This window comes from Lissotriton vulgaris, chromosome 7, assembly GCF_964263255.1.
Source record: "Lissotriton vulgaris chromosome 7, aLisVul1.2, whole genome shotgun sequence".
Lineage (NCBI taxonomy): Eukaryota > Metazoa > Chordata > Amphibia > Caudata > Salamandridae > Lissotriton > Lissotriton vulgaris.
Genome location: NC_141695.1, coordinates 174,039,524 through 174,056,080, shown reverse-complemented (window position 1 = coordinate 174,056,080; position 16,557 = coordinate 174,039,524). Strand labels below are relative to the sequence as shown.

Here is a 16,557-nt window from a genome sequence, read left to right as displayed (position 1 = left end):
AGCAATACACAGACTTCAATAAAGGTTTCTTCCCCTACTTAGGTACTGTTTTTAATAGTAAACTGATACGAAAATTAACTAGAACACTCGAAGCAGTAGTGAATGAAACTACTTCCGCTCTAGGCAACTTAACAGAGGAGCAATCTGCCATGCGGGTTGTTGTTCTTCAAAATCGTCTTGTTATTGACGTCATCCTAGCTAGTAGGGGCGGAGCCTGTAAGGTCATCGGGTCGAGTTGCTGTGTTTTCATTCCAGAAAACGCGCCAACAGTATATAAGGCTATCACACGTCTTCATAAGATTGCAAGTTTGATACATCAGACTCAAGGCACCTGGACTTGGTCCGGTTGGTTCTGGACAACGTTGACCGCTTGGGGATGGAAGATCCTATCCTTCCTAGGCATTGCCCTTCTCGTAGTATTCAGTTGTTGCCTGTGCCTACAATGTGGGCCAGCGATTTGTGGTCTATGCGCCACATCATGTATTCCGCATCCAAGTTCCTACTCAAAACGCGAAAAGAAGAAAGAAGAGCAAATGATGTTACGTGAACAGACTGATCGATTCATGAGGATCGATATATCATGAAGGGTCCGTAGGGAACAAGGAGGGAATGAGGAAATATAAATTTTATGGTCAAGAAATGTTCCCTAACATGTACCCCACCGTCTCCATGTACAAGCTTAAAGTGCATGTAATTTCCCTCCTGTGCCAGCTATGAAGACCCAAATACATTTGCGTCCAACGTTAACATGTCCTCTTTCAGATCCACCCTGAATGGGTTGAATATTCCGTTCCTAAGTATGCCTTGCCAACGTCTTTATGTAGTGTACTTTACACGTTTCCCAGCCCAGGCGAAGTAGGCCCTGTATTCTGCCATCAAGCCTTCTCCTGCCTTCTGACTCTAAATGCCTCAGCCTGGGCCTGCCTCTGTACCCGTGACCTTTACCTTACTCCCTGCGCGGCTAACGGCGCTTAGCTCAGCCTGTTGTCTGCCAAGACTGTATTCAACCTTCAAATTATCTGCTCCGCTCCTCAGAAATACATTCCTGCCTACTAGTTCAAGTAAACATCCTTCCAGCTGCAGAGCAAAGGGCCCGGCCTCACTGTCTCCGTGCAAGTAATTCATAGCTCCTGTTACCATGGTAGGCCCATGCCCCTCGCATCTCATGCAGACACGTAGACGCTTATACACGCACTCACAGTCAGTATAGAATAGCCTCTGCCCAAGAGACCTTTCCCTCTAGATAATATGGTTCCCAAACAACAGATATCATATATGATATAGGTACGAGTTGATCTGACATGCCAGACTTCTGTCTCTTTCCGCTAGTGTAAATGTCAAGTCCCCTGCACTCTCCAGCTCCACGTCAATCACACGTCATGCAGCTGCGCGCGCATCCAGACCTCAGATCTCTGCTGACATTGCAAGATTCTGCTATGTACCCACCTACTTGTGACACTTTCATGTGACGTTTCTAGCACACACCTCTATGTTCACGCCTAGTTCACGCCTTCTAATTACGTATTGCTAACATGTGTGTGCTTTTATCTTGTTTCTCTCAGCTGTTACGCCTACTGTATTGGTATCCATTATATGATTTAAGTATAAAAGTTATGTCTTGTCAATAAAGTATGCTCTATCCCTTCCTGAACCCCAGTGGTGTCAGGAACATGATATCCGGTTCAAGAACCATTCCTTTTTAAGGAATAAACCCCCTAAGAACTCTAACACCACGGACTCTGCGTCTTTCTTTCCGATTGAGTTATTCTAATTTTAGTACTTACATGCATAGAAATTAAGACGGTAATTAAATATTTACCACACTCGGATGCTTGATTCCATTCTGGGAAGGACATGGCTTTTGTAGTTCGGACTGGACTGTTCCCATGGGGCACAGGGTCAGAGCTGATTTGCATATCGCCATTGTCTAACCCAGGGTGGTGTGGAGTGCAAAAAAACGATGGATTTGGGCCCAGATCTTTGGACTGGGTTGAGTGTGTGACATTGATCCACATTCGGTCCATCACCTGTTGTGTTTGCATATTCCGACCTAAGTGCGCTGGGGATGCCCAGACGTGGGTCCCAGGCACTCCACACCACTGGAGTCAAGCTAGCCGGGCTGATGAGAGGTGTTACCTCGAAACCGGTCCGGTCCTCGGATGCTTGATTCCGTTCTGGGAAGGACATGGCTTTTGTAGTTCGGACTGGACTGTTCCCATGGGGCACAGGGTCAGAGCTGATTTGCATATCGCCATTGTCTAACCCAGGGTGGTGTGGAGTGCAAAAAAACGATGGATTTGGGCCCAGATCTTTGGACTGGGTTGAGTGTGTGACATTGATCCACATTCGGTCCATCACCTGTTGTGTTTGCATATTCCGACCTAAGTGCGCTGGGGATGCCCAGACGTGGGTCGCAGGCACTCCACACCACTGGAGTCAAGCTAGCCGGGCTGATGAGAGGTGTTACCTCGAAACCGGTCCGGTCCTCGGATGCTTGATTCCGTTCTGGGAAGGACATGGCTTTTGTAGTTCGGACTGGACTGTTCCCATGGGGCACAGGGTCAGAGCTGATTTGCATATCACCATTGTCTAACCCAGGGTGGTGTGGAGTGCAAAAAAACGATGGATTTGGGCCCAGATCTTTGGACTGGGTTGAGTGTGTGACATTGATCCACATTCGGTCCATCACCTGTTGTGTTTGTATATTCCGACCTAAGTGCGCTGGGGATGCCCAGACGTGGGTCCCAGGCACTCCACACCACTGGAGTCAAGCTAGCCGGGCTGATGAGAGGTGTTACCTCGAAACCGGTCCGGTCCTCGGATGCTTGATTCCGTTCTGGGAAAGACATGGCTTTTGTAGTTCGGACTGGACTGTTCCCATGGGGCACAGGATCAGAGCTGATTTGCATATCGCCATTGTCTAACCCAGGGTGGTGTGGAGTGCAAAAAAACGATGGATTTGGGCCCAGATCTTTGGACTGGGTTGAGTGTGTGACATTGATCCACATTCGGTCCATCACCTGTTGTGTTTGCATATTCCGACCTAAGTGCGCTGGGGATGCCCAGACGTGGGTCCCAGGCACTCCACACCACTGGAGTCAAGCTAGCCGGGCTGATGAGAGGTGTTACCTCGAAACCGGTCCGATCCTTGGATGCTTGATTCCGTTCTGGGAAGGACATGGCTTTTGTAGTTCGGACTGGACTGTTCCCATGGGGCACAGGGTCAGAGCTGATTTGCATATCGCCATTGTCTAACCCAGGGTGGTGTGGAGTGCAAAAAAAATGATGGATTTGGGCCCAGATCTTTGGACTGGGTTGAGTGTGTGACATTGATCCACATTCGGTCCATCACCTGTTGTGTTTGCATAAACCCACCAAACAAGTCACAATGGCAAACCAAAAGATCTGGAAGATAAAGGAATTAATCACCTGCAAAAGCCAGTATACCGTCTATATGATTGAATGTCCTTGTCAATTACGGTACATAGGAAGTACAATCTGCGAGCTGAAAAAGTGAATCTTGGAACATGTAAGGGCCACCATAAACAAGGACAGAGGAAATGCAGTGGCCAAACACATGGAGACACATCATGACGGAAATTGGCGATTGCTAAAATTCCTGGGATTGGAAACGATGTCACTGTCAGACAGAGGTGGACATTGTGAAAAACTTCTACGCCAAAAGGAGTCACGTCACATTTTGAACTTTCGAACAATGACCCCTTTCGGACTGAATCAGTCGGAAGAACTTTATGTACATATCTGAAAAAAACTAAGACTACTTCTCGCAATAATCTCCATAATTTTTCCATCCCATAAGTCCACGTAATAGGTCAAGAACAATGGAGTATCTGGGACATTTGAAATAAAACATATAGACCCATAAACACTCTGAAAAACTTTGCAATCCCTCAGTAATGTCAGCCCACTAGAGGGCTCCAAATATGTCTAAGGAATAAGACTTGGGAGCATGACCCTCCATCCGAAAGACTGTTTTTTCTGTTTTTGTTTAAAAATTGTTTATGGAGGAAATACCTCATTCACATAGAAATAAACATTTAAGGGTGTTTAAACTCAGTATAGCAGGGAATGAGGGAACCATAACATAAGGAATGGGTTTAAAGCTTGTGATAAATTGTGTGATGTTTACATTTATTTGAAATGTAAACTACAGATCCCAGAATACCACTGTGATAGTAAACAGATTGGTGTAATCATGTGACCTAGGTGGGCGGGAACTCCCATTTTAAAACACAACCAGCAAACAGTGTTTGAAACAACCGTGATCAAGTTAGTGGGGAGCTAACGAAACGCGTTGGTTTTTTGTGCTGTGAATAATGCTGCAGAGGATTTAAGAATAAATTAGTTGTCTCACACAAATTGAGTGACTGGAGTGGCGGCTTCATTTGTTTTCCGGGGATCTTGTATTCTTTGGGAGACTCAGTTTGGATATATATATATATATATATATATATATACATATTATTAACAAAACATATACAATATTTTTTCCGTAGGATAGCGAGAGGGTTAAATTTACTATTCACACTCCAGAGAGTGCAACAGTAGGGAAAGCGTTGGATAGCGTAGGGGTAAAAATTACTATTCCCACTCCAAAGAGCGCAACAGTAGGGAAAGCGTTGGATAGCGTAAAGTTAAAAATTACTATTCCCACTCCAGTGAGCGCAACAGTATGGTAAGTGTTGAATAGCGTAGGGGTAAAAATTACTATTCCCACTCCAGAGAGCGCAACAGTAGGGAAAGCATTGGATAGCGTAGGGGTAAAAATAACTATTCCCACTCCAGAGAGTGCAACAGTAGGGAAAGCGTTGGCTAGCGTACGACTAAAAATTACTATTCCCACTCCAGTGAGTGCAACAGTAGGGAAAGTGTTGGATAGCGTAGGGGTAAAAATTACTATTCCTACTCCAGAGAGTACAACAGTAGGGAAAGCGTTGGATAGCGTAGGGATAAAAATTACTATTCCCACTCCAGTGAGTGCAACACTAGGGAAAGCGTTGGATAGCGTAGGGGTAAAAATTACTATTCCAACTCCAGAGAGTGCAAAAGTAGGGAAAGCGTTGGATAGTGAGGGGTAAAAATTACTTTTCCAACTCCAGAGAGTGCATCAGTAGGGAAAGCGTTGGATAGCGTAGGGGTAAAAATTACTACTCCCACTCCAGTGAGTGCAACAGTAGGGAAAGTGTTGGATAGCGTAGGAGTAAAAATTACTATTCCCACTCCTGTGAGTGCAACAGTAGGGAAAGCGTTGGATAGCATAGGAATAAAAATTACTATTCCTACTCCAGAGAGTGCAACAGTAGGGAAAGCGTTGGATAGCGTAGAGATAAAAATTACTATTCCCACTCCAGTGAATGCAACAGTAGGGAAAGCGTTGGATAGCATAGGGGTAACATTACTATTCCAAATCCAGAGAGTGCAACAGTAGGGAAAGCGTTGGATAGCATAGGGGTAAAAATTACTATTCCCACTCCAGTGAGTTCAATAGTAGGGAAAGTGTTGGATAGCATAGGGGTAAAAATTACTATTCCCACTCCAGTGAGTGAAACAGTAGAGAAAGCGTTGGATAGCGTGGGGATAAAAATTACTATTCCTACTCAAGAGAGTGCAACAGTAGGGAAAGCGTTGGATAGCGTAGAGATAAAAATTACTATTCCTACTCCAGTGAGTGCAATAGTAGGGAAAGTAAATACTTCATACATAAATATAAATAACATAAATATTAATACCAATTACAAAATAATTAAAATATTTTACAATTTTATAAAATATATTATTTAATCAATTAAAATTAGAAATAAAAATTACCTAATAATAAAAATTACCTAGTAATACTAAGTATTTACCAATGACCAATAAATTAATTTACAATATCAAAATAAATTAAAATTAGACACCCAAAAAATATTTTAAAAATGTAATTACTTACAATTAAATTAATTCCCAAGCTATTCCCCTATAAACACACAACCCACTGCAAAAAATAATGTAATAAAAGTAATATATTTATCAATTAATCAATTACAATACATTACTAATTATATATTAATTAATTACTAATTAATAATTATTTAACTATTAATTCTAAATAAATACCAATAAATAAAATAACATATTTAATTAATTATAATTAAATTACTTCCCACACTATTCCCCTATAAACGCACAACCCGCTACAGAAAATAAATTACTAAAATTCACAGATTTATCAAGTAATCAATTTCAATTCATCCCACAACTCGCTACAGAATTATATTACACAAAAATTAAAAATGAATATTAACTTACCTTAAATTCGATATTTTTGTCTACATTCTGTCTAGTCGATATTATGTCCATTGTATATTTTTGATTCAATATTATGTCCATTCTATTCGATATTAAAATTGTCTAGTCGATATTATGTCTATTCTATATTTTTTAATCAATATTATGTGTAGTCGATATTAAAAACCAGATATTTTGACTCTATACCGCAGTGAACACTTTTCTAAAAAGTTGGCTACCAGGCTTTTGCCTTCACTTGATAGTTTATATCCTAGAAAAAGCACGTTGAGATGGGCAATTCTAGATTTTTTGAAATTGAATTCCTACCCTTCAGAGGCGAAGCCCAGTATAATGGTGTTCACCCTGTTCAAGTACTTGTTCAGGTCATTGTCGGTCAGATAGATATCATCGACATATGACAATGCCTCATCATCATAAGTTTGTAGTAACTCTGTTACCCTTGCTGAGAATAACCCCAGACTTTTCTTGAATCCTTGAAGGAGACAACAAAATTGACGCTGCGTCCCCATTATTGAGAAAGCGGTCAAATGTTTTGACAAAAGAAACCGTTAGAAATATCTAATTTATCTTCATATTTTTTATGCACAATGTTATTCATTAATGCTATACTGGGTGCATTTTGCACTGCAAATGTTTTACAACAAGAGTTTATGTGTCTGTAATCCAAAAGTAGATGATATGTATTGTCTGGTTTGGAAACAGGAAACAAAGGATTGTTCATTGATGAGGTGCATGTTTCAATCACCCCTTGGTATTCAAGTTAATCTAAGATCTCCCTGACCTGTTTTTTAGCTTCTTGCTTAATTTGATACTGCCTTTGCGCAGTTGGTTGATTTTTTTAACTGGATTTTATGGTGAGGTGAATCCTCATCCCATCTTACATGAATTTTGTATAATGCCCGGGCTTGGGCAACAGCCCATTTTGTGGCATAAGTATATTTTAAATGTATTGGAACATGGTTGGAGAAGGCTGGCATAATGATGTCTTTGCCATGTGGGCACTCTCCGACAAATTCTGCTGGCCAGTCCCGTTCTGCTAGAAGTATATCATATCCCTTTGAAAGATGCTCCCAAAAGAGTGCTTTCACTTTTCTTTGTCTGGAGTGGTATTTCATTTAACTTATGTGGAGAACTAACCCTGGTGTCTGCAGCTTCAACTTGAATGTCTTCATCCAGATCCAGAAGTCCCTTCAGATTCTGGTGAGCTATTGATACTTCTGCTGCACCTTCCAACATTGTCCGAGCCCTTTTTCCATACTTGAGCTGTGTTCTCAAAATCCTCGGCATATCTGATCTTGCTACTTTCTTCTTGGAGAATTGAGGTTTTGGTTGGTATTCTGAATGTATTGATCGTCTTTGGACTTCACACGTTCTTCCTTTTGATCTGACCGTACTCTTCTTTCGGATATCTGTCATGATATCTGAAAGGTACGAGAGGAATGTATATCAGTATCTAGATACCTGTCAGGTTTTCTCAAATTATCCCTATTCCTGAGGTTATACCTCCTTTCAGAGGGCTCCTTTTGAGGAGACCTACCTCGGGATTGAGAATCTTTTTCTTTATTTTCCCACTTCTTTTTAGAAGATGTAGGATTTAGTAAAGGCCTTTTCAGGATTTGTCATACAGTTGTGGTTTAACTGGTTTCCCACCCAAACTGTCTCTGCCTAATTCTTCATAGAACTTTTCAATTATTCTGGCTAGTTCTTGTGGTTGTTCTGTTACATCAAATTCCCATAATTTGTGGTGGATTGCCACTGCTGCTGCTTCTCCTTTAATATTATATAATATTATTGTTGAGACCTGGTTAAAATGTTTCAGTAATGTCATACCTAAATTCAGGGCAGCCCCTGCCCTGTATTCGTTTTGAATCTGTTTCAGGACTTCGGGTAGTACCACCATAGACGGAAAACCATATTATTTAGTGTAGATAGCAGCAAAGACTGTTCCCCAAGAGGTGCAGTCTTCCAGATGTGGTGTTATCCCCATCAGTAAACAGATTGTTAGAATTCTGTTTGCCATAGGGGCTGGTATTAAGAAATACCGCTTCGATTTGAGTAATTTTTTGAGCTATCCAGAATGGAATTTATTCACGTTTTGCGGGCAATTTACCCATGACTGCATGTAAAGTCTGTGGAATGATTTTTAGTGTATTTCCCTGGTGAGATATTTGCTGTTGCATAACTGATGGTGGTTGGACTGTGAGAGTCCGCATGACATATTGGACTAATTGTCTCTAATCTTGATTAACTCTTTGAGTTGAGCAAGTACTTCTATGTCTGTCATGTCCTCGATTTCAGGATGAGGTGGGTAACCTGCTAAAACCACTCATGTTGCCACTGGTCTACATAGTGGGCCAAGCCTGGTAATGTGATTTAAGTGTTTTAGGGTGCCTTTAACCCATAGTTATTGCTTCTGGTATGTGAGTGGAATTTCAATATCCTCGAGCGGAATATGTTCCTCAGGTGGTTCATCTTATGAAACACATGTGTTACTGGATGTGATTCAGGGAATACTAACCATTAGTAAAATACCTCTATCTGGTGAGATTCATGTGCCTCTATCTCAAAAACTGCTCTATCCCCTCTTGGTTAGACCATGCTTTATAGGTTTTAGAGTGATGGCTCTCCTTAAATTTGGAGGAATGATTATTGCATTCGCATTTGTTTCATTAAAACCTGTATTGTCAAAAAGTACTGCAACATTGTCGGCTACAGCTTTGTTGTATAGCAAGTTTCTAGGAAACAAAGATAAGGTGCAGAATATTTTAGAACACTTTATCCATCAATGTTGAACAAATGAAACAGCTAATACATAGGAGTTTTCGTCCTACTCAGCTTTGGCGGATATTATCCCTACACACTTCAGATGTCTTATGGAGTTTTATGTTTAGGGCTCTATGAGAAAAGCAAGACTGAGTTACTTCAGTATCTAGCATTACATTTGTGCCTTACCAAACCGTTGGGTAACATGTAGTGTAGTTTCTATATCCCTGATAGGCTCTGTGCATTGGAATAATATACACTATAGATTTGACATAGGACTGAGGTCAGTATGTCTCTGTAGAGTACATTAAACTGAATTATTTGTGCGTGCCATCTAACTCAGAGGTCACTAGAAACTTCTCGAATGAACAAGAAGGGATTAGTTTCTGACAACCGCATAAACATGATAACTGTGTTTCCCTTAGAGTCGGTACAATCGTGGAAACAAAAGATAACAGTTTCACTCAGTCAATCGTGCATGCTTCGTTTCTACAGAGTTTGCTCAGAAATAGGGAGATGAGCGTTTCAATAAAAGGGTTGATTGAACAGTCTTTTTTCTCATGCAAGTGATATGATCTGCTACAATCGTAAGACAGAATGCGAAGTAAAATACATACAGCCTTTGCAGTAAGATAAAATAATACTGTAATAGCATGGTTTGTAGCTATGACATACTCATAAAAATACATACATAAATAACACAGGCTAAAATACTCATCTGGTGCTTCTAAAATAATCCTACCCCAGTGCACCTAACCTAAGTGTAGTCTGAGGGAAGAAGTAGGTGCTGTTGAGCTATAGTCTAGTTTAGCCAAGAGTTGCCAAAAGTTTCTCTAGGTTCTAGTCCACTCCATACCTTAGAATGAGTGAGGTTGGAATCTTTTTCCGAATCTCGATCTCTAACACCCTGCAAGGGGAATCAGAAATACTGGAGCTGGATTCTCTGTGAGAAGAATGACAGTGTCTGGTCAGTGCGTCAGTTGAGGTTTTGACTTCCTTCCGAACTTGCCGTGGCAGGCCACGTCGTGCAAGTAGGCAGCTAAACCGTACCGTGGTTTGACATGGCAAGAGAAGTTATATTCATACATTAAAGTTGTTTAGGAATGACAGTATTGACGTAGAAGTCGGGCATAAGAACGTCATGAATGAACCCCTAAGGAATAGATGTTCATGCATAAGAAATGAGTTCTTGAAGAAATCAATATCCAAGCAAGAGGAAGCCCTAAAGGCTTAAGAGTCTGGTTTTCCAAGAACTCGTTGTGACGTGGATAGATGGATGCAGTTGACCATGCCTGTATTTAGTTAGCATGATCAATGCCTAAATAAGGGCTGGATTTCTATGCCTAAATAAGGGCAATGTTAATTGTACCTATATAAGGGCATGAATCGGGAAATCTATATTTGGTATCTAAATCGACACACAACAAAGATGGGTCCTTCACCCTCTCACATCAGGTAATGGGGTTGGCTCTTTTCTAGGTGGATTCATGCCAGGTATACTTAGGTTTGCATTATAGGAGTATGCATTATTATTGTCAGGTACTTATATGCCTGCATATATTCACTGTTCTAGAACTATGGTAGAATTCTACCTTTTAAATGACTTTATTGGTGCTTGTAATCGTATATATTTAATTCTGTCTCATGGTTGTTTCAGCAGACATATTTTATACTAGAATCACGCTAGTTCAATAAATACGTATTGTAAACATCCCCACCATTTTTTCTGTGTACGTCTCTAAGCACGAGTGACTGAGCTAAAAGTACTGTTCTGTTTCCATGATCCCTGAGGGATCAGGGTTGTCTTGTTCAATTGTTGCCAGAAACTATTCTCTCATTGGTAAGGTTGTGGGGCTGATAGTGGCACTGTGAGCTAGCTGGTCTGTAAACTAACATATCCTATGGAGGCGTCTGGAATCAGTTTGGACACCAATCCCTTACTTTATGTTGTCTAAATGCACAGATCTTATATAGATTTGTAGGAACTACATGACATGGCACCACCAACGTTGGTTTTGTTCTTATTTAACAGTCAAATTTGAGTAGTTCAGTCGTGCTTTCTCAGAGACCCTGCCACAGCTGAGTAGGTGTACTCTATGTATTGGCTCTAGGTTTAGTTAAGCTTGAAAGATATAATTTTTCCACATTGTGCAAAACCCTTATCTCTTTTTATATAACCTCAAACAATAATGTCTCAGGCAGCAACACAGCTGCAGATGACAATGCTAGTACTAGAAGAGAGGAAGATGAGCAGGAAGGTGCTATAAACAGTTCAGAAAGTTGCTGAAAAATGAAAAATCTTTGACCTCTCAGCTCTAGGAGGGGCCGTAACTGGTATACTAGCAGCTCAGCCAGTTTGAGTGTGGTGTAGAATGTTGGTTCATGATGATGCTATGGAATGTTGGATGAGTGAGGGTGGCAGTTGGTGTACGGGCTAAACAGCAGAAAGTCTGCTCCTGGTGGGGTGCTCTGTACTCCAACTCTTTAATAAGTACTACTTAAGAGACCCTGGAGTTGCATCCTCTTTTGATTACAACACTAACCTTCATGACTGAGGCACATGAAGCATTTAGGACAGAGGTATTCTATTGGTGGGTTAAATTCCCACCTGCTTATACTGAAATACCAGATGAATACTGTCATCATGAGGACACAGAAGTTCTGCTCACTTACCAAGAGCATATAAATTGGTTTAAAGGTGCCCTCCTACATACTAAAGATAAAGTGAGACTCGGTCTGCTCAGCAGAAATGGAGCGACTCGGATGGTCCTGGCTGCTGGAAATTGACACACTACTGGTAGCAGACTTATGTCCACTTCACTAAGCAATAAGAAAACTTTATAGAAATCTGGCACGGTTAATTATGAGAACACTCACACTTAAACCTACATTGGATGCTCCAGCAGGTCAACTATGAGGGACTGCAACTAAAATCACCCCACAAACACTTCCCACAGTTATGGGAAGAATGTACACTAAACGAGCAAATGCCATTCTGGATAGCACAGAACGAGGCACGGTTTCTACACATAGGCCCACAAGAAAAAGGCACGGTTTCTACACATAGGCCCACAAGAAAAAAACACATGATATTGACAATTTGCTTGCCCATGGGAAAAGTTGCCCTGATTGAGGATTGTACAACTTGGGGTACTGTTTTGCTGCCAACTATACCAGGACTCATGGCACTCCTTCAATAGCAATGATACCAGAGGTATTAAGACAAATACAGAGTATGGAGCAGAACCTGCTATGAACTTAGGGATTAAATGAATAGGCAATTCGTCCCAGGTATCTACAATTATGTTAGCAAACATAAAAGGGGAGGCAACATTGGTCGCTATATGTCAACAGGAAATACAAAAGGTCCCTGAAAGAATATGTAGATCACATGTTGTAAACTAGCTCATTGTATCCTCAATGGACATATTACATATGCACTCTTAACAAAATCCTGCTGATGATTCTAAAAATCCCCTTCAGGTTGTTGCAATACCAAGAAACAATAAAACTATAATGCCGCCACTGTATTATTATCCGGGTTGTCACAGTGATAATATAAAGAAACAAAACAGAACAGTATTGTGAACACAATGTTCTCAAATGGCCGTAATAAGTTGTTATTATTAAAAGTATTCAGCACATATTAAAACATATTATCAAAACATCATGCAACAAATTTCATCAATTCGAGGGTTAAAACCAGAAAACTACATAAAAAGTCGACGTGGCGTTTCGTTTAAATTCGGATTGGTCACCTTCTTCAGGACGTAGTTTTCTACAAATGTAATATACAAAAAGGCATCAGATTAAATCACTATTACTTCAAGAGACATTTAGAATAATACTTTAATGGAAACAACCCATAACTCGATTATACATGTGTGTACATCACTTATTGCTACATTGCTGAGCCCCTGCATGGCATTAATCAGACACCTTATGAAGGTGTAGAGAGCACGGACTCAAAACATGGCATAGTGACAAAAAATTATTAATCCGCTAGAAACAACAAATGATCCAACATATTTGCATAGTGACTTACCTATTAAAAAATTGTTTTCAAGGTAGTGGATAAGAAAACTTTATAGAAATGATTCAGATGGGAAAATACCTTTTCAATGTAAAAGCAAGGAATGTCATGAAATGAGACAAATCGTGTAAGAAAACCAACAAGTATGTCGATGAACGCTATCTAATGAACTAAACATTACTACACACTTATAGTGTGGCATACCTTTTCATATGGCACAATTCCTTGTATTTCTTGCATACGTAGGAGCCACCGAAATTTGATGTTTCTAATGGCGAACGCCCTTAAAAAATTTATAAATGAGAAGAAACCGTCAGGACTAATACTCAAGAATTTTATAAATGAATTTGGTTTTAAACTTGAAGGATTTTACCATTAAGAGCTTATACCTTTTCTTATCCGAATCTGGTGAGCCGTGATTGGACTCTCCTACGGTATTGGTGCAGTGTGGCTCACTGGTTAGAGCAGGCAGACCCTGAAGCAGAGGTCAGACCCGGGACCAGGGTTCAATTCCCGACGCGGCAGGGTCTTGAGCTCAAATGTCCACAGACTCGATAATTCTCGCTTCGGTGCCTGACCTAATCATGGGTTCACACTCTGCAACTCTGGGCATTAAGCTTGCTTAATCTCCACAACGGCCCCCCGCGGCGGGATGCCTGGCTTTCACCTTGGGGATGCCCTGTAGGGGCTATCTCACAGGGAAAAGCCAGGACGGGTTCCCAAGGCAAGCGCTTAGAGACCCCTGGGGGATAAGCGCTATATAAATCCACTATACAATACAATACATGTTATTTCCTTCGCACCAGTGACACTGGAAAATAGATCAATATATTGTAAGTTCTTGCTCTTGTTTCTTTGGTGTTCATTACCTATCAGGTTACTCAAGTTTAGTGGTTGTTGATATCAGTTACCTGATTGTGTTGCCAATCTTGATAGTGAAACTTTACTAAATGGTGGTTTCTGTACGGGTCAAAATTCAAAACCCACAATTAGTGCCTGACATGTGTACATTCTAGATATTGTTTAAGACACAGTTTAAGACACAGTCTAGACCTATTCTGTGCTTAAAATTAGTTATGTCAGAGCTATCTAATGATTTTATACAGTCCTTACCAACTTCTAAGGAACTTAAACATACAGCAATATGAGGCTTGTATCGCAGTAGCAGAGAACCCTGTGTGCTTAAAATTAATTATGTCGGAGCTGTTAGTTCTATCTAACGATTTTATACAGTCCTTACCACCTTCTGTAAACACCTCTCTTCTCCTCGACTGTTCACCAGTTGTCCCTTAAACCAACTACTTCCTTTGATATTACTTGTGTTGCAGGGAAAGCATGTTATAATAAGCTGCGTTAAGTTTAGTTTCAGTGCCTAATACTACCTAAATCAAAAACCTAAATAAAAAGAGAGAGATTTTGTTCCTCATGGCTTGCTTGTTAAAATGGGCCTGCTCCTAAGCTGTGTTAAGTTTGGTTTTAGTGCCCAATGCTACCTAAATCAAAACCTAAATGAAAAACTTTGTTCCTTGCAACTTATTTGTTAAAGACAGTCCGGCCTCCCTGCTCCTACGTAGCCACCTTCCGGGTCAGGCTACGTGATATGGCTTTACCCTGATGCGGTTTAAATATCCTGTAGGTGGTCATGTGTTTTCAATTAACTCCACAACGCCACAAGGAGATTACCTGACACTGTGGTGGCCATCTTTTAATGTTTAATTATGCTGTGTATGAAGCCTTTCTTTAAGCCACTCAAGGGCTTCCTTTATATAATTGGACTATTAGTGAAAGTTACAAGATTAAAAAAAATGGCTAAATTGATAGAATGGATGAATACTTTCAAAAAGTGCATAGACCAACATTTTTTTGAGACGATCTCCCTTCCAAGGGTAACGGATAACGAAAATTATACATTCTCCATATTTGTCTTGATACAGGGAAAAGAAAGTATTCATGTAGTGTACAATCTTTATGTGCTCCCCAAGTCTAGGATTTACCAGAGACACGATTGAATATACAAAAGACATCATGCTGAAATTAATGTGGGCACATGTTACTCTAGAGTGCACAGACAAGGAATCCTACTTAATGAGTTTCATCATGGACATGTGCTATTGTTAAAGTGTATCTACATGGAATCCTATCTGATTACTTTCATCATAGTTGATCTACTGACAAAGAACCCCATTAAATGAGTTTCTCCCAGTCTACTTTGTTTGTCAGGCCTAATCTGAATGTCTGAAATTTAGACATATAAAACTGTTCTTGTTTCTTACGTTTTATTCTTATATCTCCCCCTCCTGCATTCACTTGAATTATCTCTATCACGCACCACTTCAGATGATCAGATGTGTAACCCTTTTCTACCAGTGTTCTACTAACGGGGCATTTCTTTTACTGGTTCGGATCGCAGACTTATGTTCGCTAATCCGGATATGAATTACATTTCTCTGGATGTTTCTCCTATGTAGCCCAGATTGCATTGGCATAGGATCAAATAAATCAGATTCTTTGACCGGCAGTTTGCCATGTTTCTGAATTTATGAGTTACATTATTATGTTCAGCATAGGTTCCTTTAAGAATATTGTTACAGTTGTTACAAGCACCACAGGGGAATGTGCCTAAAGGTAGAGGAGCATGAATTATGCTAAATTGTTTCTTATTAGTATCATTCTTGTATGTACGCACTAAGCAATTTCTAATTTTTCTATTTCTACGGAATAAAAACAAACAGGGGGTTGTCCAGTTTCATTTTGCCCTGTCTGTATAGTAAGTGCCAATTTCTGTTGATGATATTTTTCACCTTATTGCTGAGGTTACTATAATTTGTAACAAAGATCATCGACAAATGTGTAGCATTTTGGTTTGCCTCTTTACTTAAAAAAAAAAGACTCTCTGTTATGATATTTAGCTCATTAATATGCCTGTTTAATGATCCTCCTTGGGTATCACCTATCTGCTAGTTTCCTGGATAGTCTATCAGCATGTATTTTGTAATCTTTGATGTTACTGCAATTTCGTTTGATTCTGTCCCTATATGCAGTAATATGGTGGCTCTTTCATTTTGTCTATATGTTAATGCCTGAGGGAATGCAGTGCTGCACAACAGGAGCAAGAATTACAACTAATTATCAAAGATACATATGCTGAATAGGGTAGAGATTATTTGGGAGCTAGACCTATGAAACCACAAGTATACATATGTAATTACGAATTGAAAGTTAAAATAAAGTAAGCTTCGATTCAATTATATTGATTTCAATTGAGGAGGTATTTGCAGCCTTTATTTTTTAAATATAAAATTTAACATTTCGTTCACATTTTTGTTTTATTGCGTCAGATGCAAATCTTTGTTTTGAGGCTTGGACCATTCACAGTAGACATGCAATGCTTGCTATTCAAATGCTTAACAGTTGAGGTAATTATCTTGTGGTACAAGTATCAGTGATTTATT

General features: G+C 40.1%; 1 long non-coding RNA gene across 1 annotated transcript in view; it reads right to left on the bottom strand.

Annotated features, from left to right (window-relative positions):
* The window catches only part of LOC147701116 (uncharacterized), a 33,958-nt gene extending 20,596 nt beyond the window's left edge, over window positions 1–13,362 (bottom strand). The window contains exons 1-2 of the long non-coding RNA XR_015297156.1: window positions 13,310–13,362; window positions 12,831–12,850 (exon numbers count right to left, since the gene is read on the bottom strand). This is a non-coding gene — a long non-coding RNA (uncharacterized LOC147701116). The remainder of the gene's footprint in view (window positions 1–12,830; window positions 12,851–13,309) is intronic.
* Window positions 13,363–16,557: the final 3,195 nt, after the last annotated feature.